The sequence below is a fragment of the Drosophila serrata genome, unplaced genomic scaffold, assembly GCF_035046125.1.
Source record: "Drosophila serrata isolate PLE 108 unplaced genomic scaffold, ASM3504612v1 contig_272, whole genome shotgun sequence".
Lineage (NCBI taxonomy): Eukaryota > Metazoa > Arthropoda > Insecta > Diptera > Drosophilidae > Drosophila > Drosophila serrata.
Genome location: NW_028257170.1, coordinates 5,884,722 through 5,897,799, shown reverse-complemented (window position 1 = coordinate 5,897,799; position 13,078 = coordinate 5,884,722). Strand labels below are relative to the sequence as shown.

Below are 13,078 nucleotides of genomic sequence, written 5' to 3'. Positions count from 1 at the left end.
TTTATATAATTTATTTAAAGATTTACTAAACCTTTTTTATGGAGCTTAACTATTGTATTTCTCAGTTCTTAATAGTACAACTTAGTTATTCCCTTGTTATTATTTCCTACTGAATATTTCAAATAAATGAAATGTTTGCTACATACTGCTAAGATATTATAAAAATGTACTTAAAAGCTTTGCATTTTATAAATTTTCACGGTATTACCTTGTACCTTCAAAAGCTGCACACGTAGTGAAGGAATCATTTCCGTCAGTTCTTAGCTAATTTTTAAGTAAATAACAAATCTGCATACCCAGTTTTCAAATTTACAACGTTCGATTTTTTGTCAATTTTTGACAATTTTAATGATGTAACCCCTTATAAAATTTTCAATTTTCGGAAAAAAGTAAAAAATTAATTTTTTGACCGGACATGGCTAAAACGATTGGGCTCTTGATGCTGATCAAGAATATATATGGTTTATAGGGTCGGAAATGATTCCTTCACAAAGTTAAACGCTTCGGACTTAAACTATGCCCAGCAAAAAAGGTATAAAAACAGGCAATTTTTCGGAAAAATCAACGTTTTTCGGACATCATAATTAGGCCGAAATTGCATTAATTTTAATTCGGAAGGCTTTTTTGTGTTAGTTAATATTGCATTAACAAATCTTCATCCTGCGTTTGTCGATGCTGTTGTCAGTTTTTGACTAAAATTATAAAAATCTTCAAAAAGGTATAAAAACAGACAATTTTTTCCAAAAATCATAGTTTTAAAAACTCATAACTAAGCCAAAAAATCATTAATTTTAATTCGGAAAGCTGTTCTATGCCAATTTTGATGTAAATAACAAATCTGCATACCCAGTTTTCAAATTTACAAAGTTCGATTTTTTGTCAATTTTTGACAATTTTAATGATGTAACCCCTTATAAAATTTTCAATTTTCGGAAAAAGGTAAAAAATTTATTTTTTGACCAGACATAGCTAAAACGATTGGGCTCTTGATGCTGATCAAGAATATATGTGGTTTATAGGGTCGGAAATGATTCCTTCACAAAGTTAAACGCTTCGGACTTAAACTATGCCCAGCAAAAAAGGTAAAAAAACAGGCAATTTTTCGGAAAAATCAACGTTTTTCGGACATCATAATTAGGCCGAAATTGCATTAATTTTAATTCGGAAGGCTTTTTTGTGTTAGTTAATATTGCATTAACAAATCTTCATCCTGCGTTTGTCGATGCTGTTGTCAGTTTTTGACTAAAATTATAAAAATCTGCAAAAAGGTATAAAAACAGACTATTTTTTCCAAAAATCATAGTTTTAAAAACTCATAACTAAGCCAAAAAATCATTAATTTTAATTCGGAAAGCTGTTCTATGCCAATTTTGATGTAAATAACAAATCTGCATACCCAGTTTTCAAATTTACAAAGTTCGATTTTTTGTCAATTTTTGACAATTTTAATGATGTAAAAAAAATTATACAATTTTCAATTTTCGGAAAAAGGTAAAAAATTTATTTTTTGACCAGACATGGCTGAAACGATTGGGCTCTTGATGCTGATCAAGAATATATATGGTTTATAGGGTCGGAAATGATTCCTTCACAAAGTTAAACGCTTCGGACTTAAACTATGCCCAGCAAAAAAGGTATAAAAACAGGCAATTTTTCGGAAAAATCAACGTTTTTCGGACATCATAATTAGGCCGAAATTGCATTAATTTTAATTCGGAAGGCTTTTTTGTGTTAGTTAATATTGCATTAACAAATCTTCATCCTGCGTTTGTCGATGCTGTTGTCAGTTTTTGACTAAAATTATAAAAATCTGCAAAAAGGTATAAAAACAGACTATTTTTTCCAAAAATCATAGTTTTAAAAACTCATAACTAAGCCAAAAAATCATTAATTTTAATTCGGAAAGCTGTTCTATGCCAATTTTGATGTAAATAACAAATCTGCATAGCCAGTTTTCAAATTTACAAAGTTCGATTTTTTGTCAATTTTTGACAATTTTAATGATGTAACCCCTTATAAAATTTTCAATTTTCGGAAAAAGGTAAAAAATTTATTTTTTGACCAGACATGGCTGAAGCGATTGGGCTCTTGATGCTGATCAAGAATATATATGGTTTATAGGGTCGGAAATGATTCCTTCACAAAGTTAAACGCTTCGGACTTAAACTATGCCCAGCAAAAAAGGTATAAAAACAGGCAATTTTTCGGAAAAATCAACGTTTTTCGGACATCATAATTAGGCCGAAATTGCATTAATTTTAATTCGGAAGGCTTTTTTGTGTTAGTTAATATTGCATTAACAAATCTTCATCCTGCGTTTGTCGATGCTGTTGTCAGTTTTTGACTAAAATTATAAAAATCTGCAAAAAGGTATAAAAACAGACTATTTTTTCCAAAAATCATAGTTTTAAAAACTCATAACTAAGCCAAAAAATCATTAATTCAGAAAGCTGTTCTATGCCAATTTTTATGTAAATAACAAATCTGCATACCCAGTTTTCAAATTTACAAAGTTCGATTTTTTGTCAATTTTTGACAATTTTAATGATGTAACCCCTTATAAAATTTTCAATTTTCGGAAAAAGGTAAAAAATGTATTTTTTTACCAGACATAGCTAAAACGATTGGGCTCTTGATGCTGATCAAGAATATATGTGGTTTATAGGCTCGGAAATTATTCCTTCACAAAGTTAAACGCTTCGGACTTAAACTATGCCCAGCAAAAAAGATATAAAAACAGGCAATTTTTCGGAAAAATCAACGTTTTTCGGACATCATAATTAGGCCGAAATTGCATTAATTTTAATTCGGAAGGCTTTTTTGTGTTAGTTAATATTGCATTAACAAATCTTCATCCTGCGTTTGTCGATGCTGTTGTCAGTTTTTGACTAAAATTATAAAAATCTGCAAAAAGGTATAAAAACAGACTATTTTTTCCAAAAATCATAGTTTTAAAAACTCATAACTAAGCCAAATAATCATTAATTTTAATTCGGAAAGCTGTTCTATGCCAATTTTTATGTAAATAACAAATCTGCATACCCAGTTTTCAAATTTACAAAATTCTATTTTTTGTCAATTTTTGACAATTTTAATGATGTAACCCCTTATAAAATTTTCAATTTTCGGAAAAAGGTAAAAAATTTATTTTTTGACCAGACATGGCTGAAACGATTGGGCTCTTGATGCTGATCAAAAATATATATGGTTTATAGGGTCGGAAATGATTCCTTCACAAAGTTAATCGCTTCGGACTTAAACTATGCCCAGCAAAAAAGGTATAAAAACAGGCAATTTTTCGGAAAAATCAACGTTTTTCGGACATCATAATTAGGCCGAAGTTGCATTAATTTTAATTCGGAAGGCTTTTTTGTGTTAGTTAATATTGCATTAACAAATCTTCATCCTGCGTTTGTCGATGCTGTTGTCAGTTTTTGACTAAAATTATAAAAATCTGCAAAAAGGTATAAAAACAGACTATTTTTTCCAAAAATCATAGTTTTAAAAACTCATAACTAAGCCAAAAAATCATTAATTCAGAAAGCTGTTCTATGCCAATTTTTATGTAAATAACAAATCTGCATACCCAGTTTTCAAATTTACAAAATTCTATTTTTTGTCAATTTTTGACAATTTTAATGATGTAACCCCTTATAAAATTTTCAATTTTCGGAAAAAGGTAAAAAATTTATTTTTTGACCAGACATGGCTGAAACGATTGGGCTCTTGATGCTGATCAAAAATATATATGGTTTATAGGGTCGGAAATGATTCCTTCACAAAGTTAATCGCTTCGGACTTAAACTATGCCCAGCAAAAAAGGTATAAAAACAGGCAATTTTTCGGAAAAATCAACGTTTTTCGGACATCATAATTAGGCCGAAATTGCATTAATTTTAATTCGGAAGGCTTTTTTGTGTTAGTTAATATTGCATTAACAAATCTTCATCCTGCGTTTGTCGATGCTGTTGTCAGTTTTTGACTAAAATTATAAAAATCTGCAAAAAGGTATAAAAACAGACTATTTTTTCCAAAAATCATAGTTTTAAAAACTCATAACTAAGCCAAATAATCATTCATTTCAATTCGGAAAGCTGTTCTATGCCAATTTTTATGTAAATAACAAATCTGCATACCCAGTTTTCAAATTTACAAAATTCTATTTTTTGTCAATTTTTGACAATTTTAATGATGTAACCCCTTATAAAATTTTCAATTTTCGGAAAAAGGTAAACAATTTATTTTTTGACCAGACATGGCTGAAACGATTGGGCTCTTGATGCTGATCAAAAATATATATGGTTTATAGGGTCGGAAATGATTCCTTCACAAAGTTAATCGCTTCGGACTTAAACTATGCCCAGCAAAAAAGGTATAAAAACAGGCAATTTTTCGGAAAAATCAACGTTTTTCGGACATCATAATTAGGCCGAAATTGCATTAATTTTAATTCGGAAGGCTTTTTTGTGTTAGTTAAATTGCATTAACAAATCTTCATCCTGCGTTTGTCGATGCTGTTGTCAGTTTTTGACTAAAATTATAAAAATCTGCAAAAAGGTATAAAAACAGACTATTTTTTCCAAAAATCATAGTTTTAAAAACTCATAACTAAGCCAAATAATCATTCATTTTAATTCGGAAAGCTGTTCTATGCCAATTTTTATGTAAATAACAAATCTGCATACCCAGTTTTCAAATTTACAAAGTTCGATTTTTTGTCAATTTTTGACAATTTTAATGATGTAACCCCTTATAAAATTTTCAATTTTCGGAAAAAGGTAAAAAATTTATTTTTTGACCAGACATGGCTGAAACGATTGGGCTCTTGATGCTGATCAAAAATATATATGGTTTATAGGGTCGGAAATGATTCCTTCACAAAGTTAAACGCTTCGGACTTAAACTATGCCCAGCAAAAAAGGTATAAAAACAGGCAATTTTTCGGAAAAATCAACGTTTTTCGGACATCATAATTAGGCCGAAATTGCATTAATTTTAATTCGGAAGGCTTTTTTGTGTTAGTTAATATTGCATTAACAAATCTTCATCCTGCGTTTGTCGATGCTGTTGTCAGTTTTTGACTAAAATTATAAAAATCTGCAAAAAGGTATAAAAACAGACTATTTTTTCCAAAAATCATAGTTTTAAAAACTCATAACTAAGCCAAATAATCATTCATTTTAATTTGGAAAGCTGTTCTATGCCAATTTTTATGTAAATAACAAATCTGCATACCCAGTTTTCAAATTTACAAAGTTCGATTTTTTGTCAATTTTTGACAATTTTAATGATGTAACCCCTTATAAAATTTTCAATTTTCGGAAAAAGGTAAAAAATTTATTTTTTGACCAGACATGGCTGAAACGATTGGGCTCTTGATGCTGATCAAAAATATATATGGTTTATAGGGTCGGAAATGATTCCTTCACAAAGTTAAACGCTTCGGACTTAAACTATGCCCAGCAAAAAAGGTATAAAAACAGGCAATTTTTCGGAAAAATCAACGTTTTTCGGACATCATAATTAGGCCGAAATTGCATTAATTTTAATTCGGAAGGCTTTTTTGTGTTAGTTATTATTGCATTAACAAATCTTCATCCTGCGTTTGTCGATGCTGTTGTCAGTTTTTGACTAAAATTATAAAAATCTGCAAAAAGATATAAAAACAGACTATTTTTTCCAAAAATCATAGTTTTAAAAACTCATAACTAAGCCAAAAAATCATTAATTTTAATTCAGAAAGCTGTTCTATACCAATTTTTATGTAAATAACAAATCTGCATACCCAGTTTTCAAATTTACAAAGTTCGATTTTTTGTCAATTTTTGACAATTTTAATGATGTAACCCCTTATAAATTTTCAATTTTCGGAAAAAGGTAAAAAATTTATTTTTTGACCAGACATGGCTGAAACGATTGGGCTCTTGACGCTGATCAAGAATATATATGGTTTATAGGGTCGGAAATGATTCCTTCACAAAGTTAAACGCTTCGGACTTAAACTATACCCAGCAAAAAAGGTATAAAAACAGGCAATTTTTCGGAAAAATCAACGTTTTTCGGACATCATAATTAGGCCGAAATTGCATTAATTTTAATTCGGAAGGCTTTTTTATGTTAGTTAATATTGCATTAACAAATCTTCATCCTGCGTTTGTCGATGCTGTTGTCAGTTTTTGACTAAAATTATAAAAATCTGCAAAAAGGTATAAAAACAGACTATTTTTTCCAAAAATCATAGTTTTAAAAACTCATAACTAACCCAAAAAATCATTAATTTTAATTCAGAAAGCTGTTCTATGCCAATTTTTATGTAAATAACAAATCTGCATACCCAGTTTTCAAATTTACAAAGTTCGATTTTTTGTCAATTTTTGACAATTTTAATGATGTAACCCCTTATAAAATTTTCAATTTTCGGGAAAAGGTAAAAAATTTATTTTTTGACCAGACATGGCTGAAACGATTGGGCTCTTGATGCTAATCAAGAATATATATGGTTTATAGGGTCGGAAATGATTCCTTCACAAAGTTAAACGCTTCGGACTTAAACTATGCCCAGCAAAAAAGGTATAAAAACAGGCAATTTTTCGAAAAAATCAACGTTTTTCGGACATCATAATTAGGCCGAAATTGCATTAATTTTAATTCGGAAGGCTTTTTTGTGTTAGTTAATATTGCATTAACAAATCTTCATCCTGCGTTTGTCGATGCTGTTGTCAGTTTTTGACTAAAATTATAAAAATCTGCAAAAAGATATAAAAACAGACTATTTTTTCCAAAAATCATAGTTTTAAAAACACATAACTAAGCCAAAAAATCATTAATTTTAATTCAGAAAGCTGTTCTATGCCAATTTTTATGTAAATAACAAATCTGCATACCCAGTTTTCAAATTTACAAAGTTCGATTTTTTGTCAATTTTTGACAATTTTAATGATGTAACCCCTTATAAAATTTTCAATTTTCGGAAAAAGGTAAAAAATTTATTTTTTGACCAGACATGGCTGAAACGATTGGGCTCTTGATGCTGATCAAGAATATATATGGTTTATAGGGTCGGAAATGATTCCTTCACAAAGTTAAACGCTTCGGACTTAAACTATACCCAGCAAAAAAGGTATAAAAACAGGCAATTTTTCGGAAAAATCAACGTTTTTCGGACATCATAATTAGGCCGAAATTGCATTAATTTTAATTCGGAAGGCTTTTTTGTGTTAGTTAATAATGCATTAACAAATCTTCATCCTGCGTTTGTCGATGCTGTTGTCAGTTTTTGACTAAAATTATAAAAATCTGCAAAAAGGTATAAAAACAGACTATTTTTTCCAAAAATCATAGTTTTAAAAACTCATAACTAAGCCAAAAAATCATTAATTTTAATTCAGAAAGCTGTTCTATGCCAATTTTTATGTAAATAACAAATCTGCATACCCAGTTTTCAAATTTACAAAGTCCGATTTTTTGTCAATTTTTGACAATTTTAATGATGTAACCCCTTATAAAATTTTCAATTTTCGGAAAAAGGTAAAAAATTTATTTTTTGACCAGACATGGCTGAAACGATTGGGCTCTTGATGCTGATCAAGAATATATATGGTTTATAGGGTCGGAAATGATTCCTTCACAAAGTTAAACGCTTCGGACTTAAACTATACCCAGCAAAAAGGTATGAAAACAGGCAATTTTTCGGAAAAATCAACGTTTTTCGGACATCATAATTAGGCCGAAATTGCATTAATTTTAATTCGGAAGGCTTTTTTGTGTTAGTTAATATTGCATTAACAAATCTTCATCCTGCGTTTGTCGATGCTGTTGTCAGTTTTTGACTAAAATTATAAAAATCTGCAAAAAGGTATAAAAACAGACTATTTTTTCCAAAAATCATAGTTTTAAAAACTCATAACTAAGCCAAAAAATCATTAATTTTAATTCAGAAAGCTGTTCTATGCCAATTTTTATGTAAATAACAAATCTGCATACCCAGTTTTCAAATTTACAAAGTTCGATTTTTTGTCAATTTTTGACAATTTTAATGATGTAACCCCTTATAAAATTTTCAATTTTCGGAAAAAGGTAAAAAATTTATTTTTTGACCAGACATGGCTGAAACGATTGGGCTCTTGATGCTGATCAAGAATATATATGGTTTATAGGGTCGGAAATGATTCCTTCACAAAGTTAAACGCTTCGGACTTAAACTATACCCAGCAAAAAAGGTATAAAAACAGGCAATTTTTCGGAAAAATCAACGTTTTTCGGACATCATAATTAGGCCGAAATTGCATTAATTTTAATTCGGAAGGCTTTTTTGTGTTAGTTAATATTGCATTAACAAATCTTCATCCTGCGTTTGTCGATGCTGTTGTCAGTTTTTGACTAAAATTATAAAAATCAGCAAAAAGGTATAAAAACAGACTATTTTTTCCAAAAATCATAGTTTTAAAAACTCATAACTAAGCCAAAAAATCATTAATTTTAATTCAGAAAGCTGTTCTATGCCAATTTTTATGTAAATAACAAATCTGCATACCCAGTTTTCAAATTTACAAAGTCCGATTTTTTGTCAATTTTTGACAATTTTAATGATGTAACTCCTTATAAAATTTTCAATTTTCGGAAAAAGGTAAAAAATTTATTTTTTGACCAGACATGGCTGAAACGATTGGGCTCTTGATGCTGATCAAGAATATATGTGGTTTATAGGGTCGGAAATGATTCCTTCACAAAGTTAAACGCTTCGGACTTAAACTATGCCCAGCAAAAAAGGTATAAAAACAGGCAATTTTTCGGAAAAATCAACGTTTTTCGGACATCATAATTAGGCCGAAATTGCATTAATTTTAATTCGGAAGGCTTTTTTGTGTTAGTTAATATTGCATTAACAAATCTTCATCCTGCGTTTGTCGATGCTGTTGTCAGTTTTTGACTAAAATTATAAAAATCAGCAAAAAGGTATAAAAACAGACTATTTTTTCCAAAAATCATAGTTTTAAAAACTCATAACTAAGCCAAAAAATCATTAATTTTAATTCAGAAAGCTGTTCTATGCCAATTTTTATGTAAATAACAAATCTGCATACCCAGTTTTCAAATTTACAAAGTCCGATTTTTTGTCAATTTTTGACAATTTTAATGATGTAACCCCTTATAAAATTTTCAATTTTCGGAAAAAGGTAAAAAATTTATTTTTTGACCAGACATGGCTGAAACGATTGGGCTCTTGATGCTGATCAAGAATATATGTGGTTTATAGGGTCGGAAATGATTCCTTCACAAAGTTAAACGCTTCGGACTTAAACTATGCCCAGCAAAAAAGGTATAAAAACAGGCAATTTTTCGGAAAAATCAACGTTTTTCGGACATCATAATTAGGCCGAAATTGCATTAATTTTAATTCGGAAGGCTTTTTTGTGTTAGTTAATATTGCATTAACAAATCTTCATCCTGCGTTTGTCGATGCTGTTGTCAGTTTTTGACTAAAATTATAAAAATCTGCAAAAAGGTATAAAAACAGACTATTTTTTCCAAAAATCATAGTTTTAAAAACTCATAACTAAGCCAAAAAATCATTAATTTAAATTCAGAAAGCTGTTCTATGCCAATTTTTATGTAAATAACAAATCTGCATACCCAGTTTTCAAATTTACAAAGTTCGATTTTTTGTCAATTTTTGACAATTTTAATGATGTAACCCCTTATAAAATTTTCAATTTTCGGAAAAAGGTAAAAAATGTATTTTTTTACCAGACATAGCTAAAACGATTGGGCTCTTGATGCTGATCAAGAATATATGTGGTTTATAGGGTTGGAAATGATTCCTTCACAAAGTTAAACGCTTCGGACTTAAACTATGCCCAGCAAAAAAGGTATAAAAACAGGAATTTTTTTGAAAAAATCAACGTTTTTCGGACATCATAATTAGGCCGAAATTGCATTAATTTTAATTCGAAAGGCTTTTTTGTGTTAATTATTATTGCATTAACAAATCTCCATACTGCGTTTGTCGATGCTGTTGTCAGTTTTTGACTAAAATTATAAAAATCTGCAAAAAGGTATAAAAACAGACTATTTTTTCCAAAAATCATAGTTTTAAAAACTCATAACTAAGAAAAATAATCATTAATTTAAATTCAGAAAGCTGTTCTATGCCAATTTTTATGTAAATAACAAATCTGCATACCCAGTTTTCAAATTTACAAAGTTCGATTTTTTGTCAATTTTTGACAATTTTAATGATGTAACCCCTTATAAAATTTTCAATTTTTGGAAAAAGGTAAAAAATTTATTTTTTGACCAGACATGGCTGAAACGATTGGGCTCTTGATGCTGATCAAGAATATATATGGTTTATAGGGTCGGAAATGATTCCTTCACAAAGTTAAACGCTTCGGACTTAAACTATACCCAGCAAAAAGGTATAAAAACAGGCAATTTTTCGGAAAAATCAACGTTTTTCGGACATCATAATTAGGCCGAAATTGCATTAATTTTAATTCGGAAGGCTTTTTTGTGTTAGTTATTATTGCATTAACAAATCTCCATACTGCGTTTGTCGATGCTGTTGTCAGTTTTTGACTAAAATTATAAAAATCTGCAAAAAGGTATAAAAACAGACTATTTTTTCCAAAAATCATAGTTTTAAAAACTCATAACTAAGCCAAAAAATCATTAATTTTAATTCGGAAAGCTGTTCTATGCCGATTTTGATATAAATAACAAATCTGCATACCCAGTTTTCAAATTTACAAAGTTCGATTTTTTGTCAATTTTTGACAATTTTAATGATGTAACCCCTTATAAAATTTTCAATTTTTGGAAAAAGGTAAAAAATTTATTTTTTGACCAGACATGGCTGAAACGATTGGGCTCTTGATGCTGATCAAGAATATATATGGTTTATAGGGTCGGAAATGATTCCTTCACAAAGTTAAACGCTTCGGACTTAAACTATACCCAGCAAAAAGGTATAAAAACAGGCAATTTTTCGGAAAAATCAACGTTTTTCGGACATCATAATTAGGCCGAAATTGCATTAATTTTAATTCGGAAGGCTTTTTTGTGTTAGTTAATATTGCATTAACAAATCTTCATCCTGCGTTTGTCGATGCTGTTGTCAGTTTTTGACTAAAATTATAAAAATCTGCAAAAAGGTATAAAAACAGACTATTTTTTCCAAAAATCATAGTTTTAAAAACTCATAACTAAGCCAAAAAATCATTAATTTTAATTCAGAAAGCTGTTCTATGCCAATTTTGATGTAAATAACAAATCTGCATACCCAGTTTTCAAATTTACAAAGTTCGATTTTTTGTCAATTTTTGACAATTTTAATGATGTAACCCCTTATAAAATTTTCAATTTTCGGAAAAAGGTAAAAAATGTATTTTTTTACCAGACATAGCTAAAACGATTGGGCTCTTGATGCTGATCAATAATATATGTGGTTTATAGGGTCGGAAATGATTCCTTCACAAAGTTAAACGCTTCGGACTTAAACTATGCCCAGCAAAAAAGGTATAAAAACAGGCAATTTTTCGGAAAAATCAACGTTTTTCGGACATCATAATTAGGCCGAAATTGCATTAATTTTAATTCGGAAGGCTTTTTTGTGTTAGTTAATATTGCATTAACAAATCTTCATACTGCGTTTGTCGATGCTGTTGTCAGTTTTTGACTAAAATTATAAAAATCTGCAAAAAGGTATAAAAACAGACTATTTTTTCCAAAAATCATAGTTTTAAAAACTCATAACTAAGCCAAATAATCATTAATTTTAATTCAGAAAGCTGTTCTATGCCAATTTGTATGTAAATAACAAATCTGCATACCCAGTTTTCAAATTTACAAAGTTCGATTTTTTGTCAATTTTTGACAATTTTAATGATGTAACCCCTTATAAAATTTTCAATTTTTGGAAAAAGGTAAAAAATTTATTTTTTGACCAGACATGGCTGAAACGATTGGGCTCTTGATGCTGATCAAGAATATATATGGTTTATAGGGTCGGAAATGATTCCTTCACAAAGTTAAACGCTTCGGACTTAAACTATACCCAGCAAAAAGGTATGAAAACAGGCAATTTTTCGGAAAAATCAACGTTTTTCGGACATCATAATTAGGCCGAAATTGCATTAATTTTAATTCGGAAGGCTTTTTTGTGTTAGTTAATATTGCATTAACAAATCTTCATCCTGCGTTTGTCGATGCTGTTGTCAGTTTTTGACTAAAATTATAAAAATCTGCAAAAAGGTATAAAAACAGACTATTTTTTCCAAAAATCATAGTTTTAAAAACTCATAACTAAGCCAAAAAATCATTAATTTTAATTCAGAAAGCTGTTCTATGCCAATTTTGATGTAAATAACAAATCTGCATACCCAGTTTTCAAATTTACAAAGTTCGATTTTTTGTCAATTTTTGACAATTTTAATGATGTAACCCCTTATAAAATTTTCAATTTTCGGAAAAAGGTAAAAAATTTATTTTTTTACCAGACATAGCTAAAACGATTGGGCTCTTGATGCTGATCAATAATATATGTGGTTTATAGGGTCGGAAATGATTCCTTCACAAAGTTAAACGCTTCGGACTTAAACTATGCCCAGCAAAAAAGGTATAAAAACAGGCAATTTTTCGGAAAAATCAACGTTTTTCGGACATCATAATTAGGCCGAAATTGCATTAATTTTAATTCCGAAGGCTTTTTTGTGTTAGGTAATATTGCATTAACTAATCTTCATCCTGCGTTTGTCGATGCTGTTGTCAGTTTTTGACTAAAATTATAAAAATCTGCAAAAAGGTATAAAAACAGACTATTTTTTCCAAAAATCATAGTTTTAAAAACTCATAACTAAGCCAAATAATCATTAATTTTAATTCGGAAAGCTGTTCTATGCCAATTTTTATGTAAATAACAAATCTGCATACCCAGTTTTCAAATTTACAAAATTCTATTTTTTGTCAATTTTTGACAATTTTAACCCTTATAAAATTTTCAATTTTCGGAAAAAGGTAAAAAATTTATTTTTTGACCAGACATGGCTGAAACGATTGGGCTCTTGATGCTGATCAAGAA

General features: G+C 29.3%; 1 protein-coding gene across 3 annotated transcripts in view; it reads right to left on the bottom strand.

The window, feature by feature from the left end:
- toe (twin of eyg) overlaps window positions 1-13,078 on the bottom strand; it is a 46,672-nt gene that overhangs the window by 1,646 nt on the left and 31,948 nt on the right. Inside the window, exon 1 of one of the 3 annotated variants that reach the window (XM_020961121.2) lies at window positions 32-223. The exons of the other annotated variants lie outside the window; for them this stretch is intronic. The gene's annotated coding sequence lies outside the window, so the exon portion shown is untranslated. Of the gene's footprint in view, window positions 1-31; window positions 224-13,078 lie in introns of those variants that run through there. 3 annotated transcript variants of the gene reach the window in all.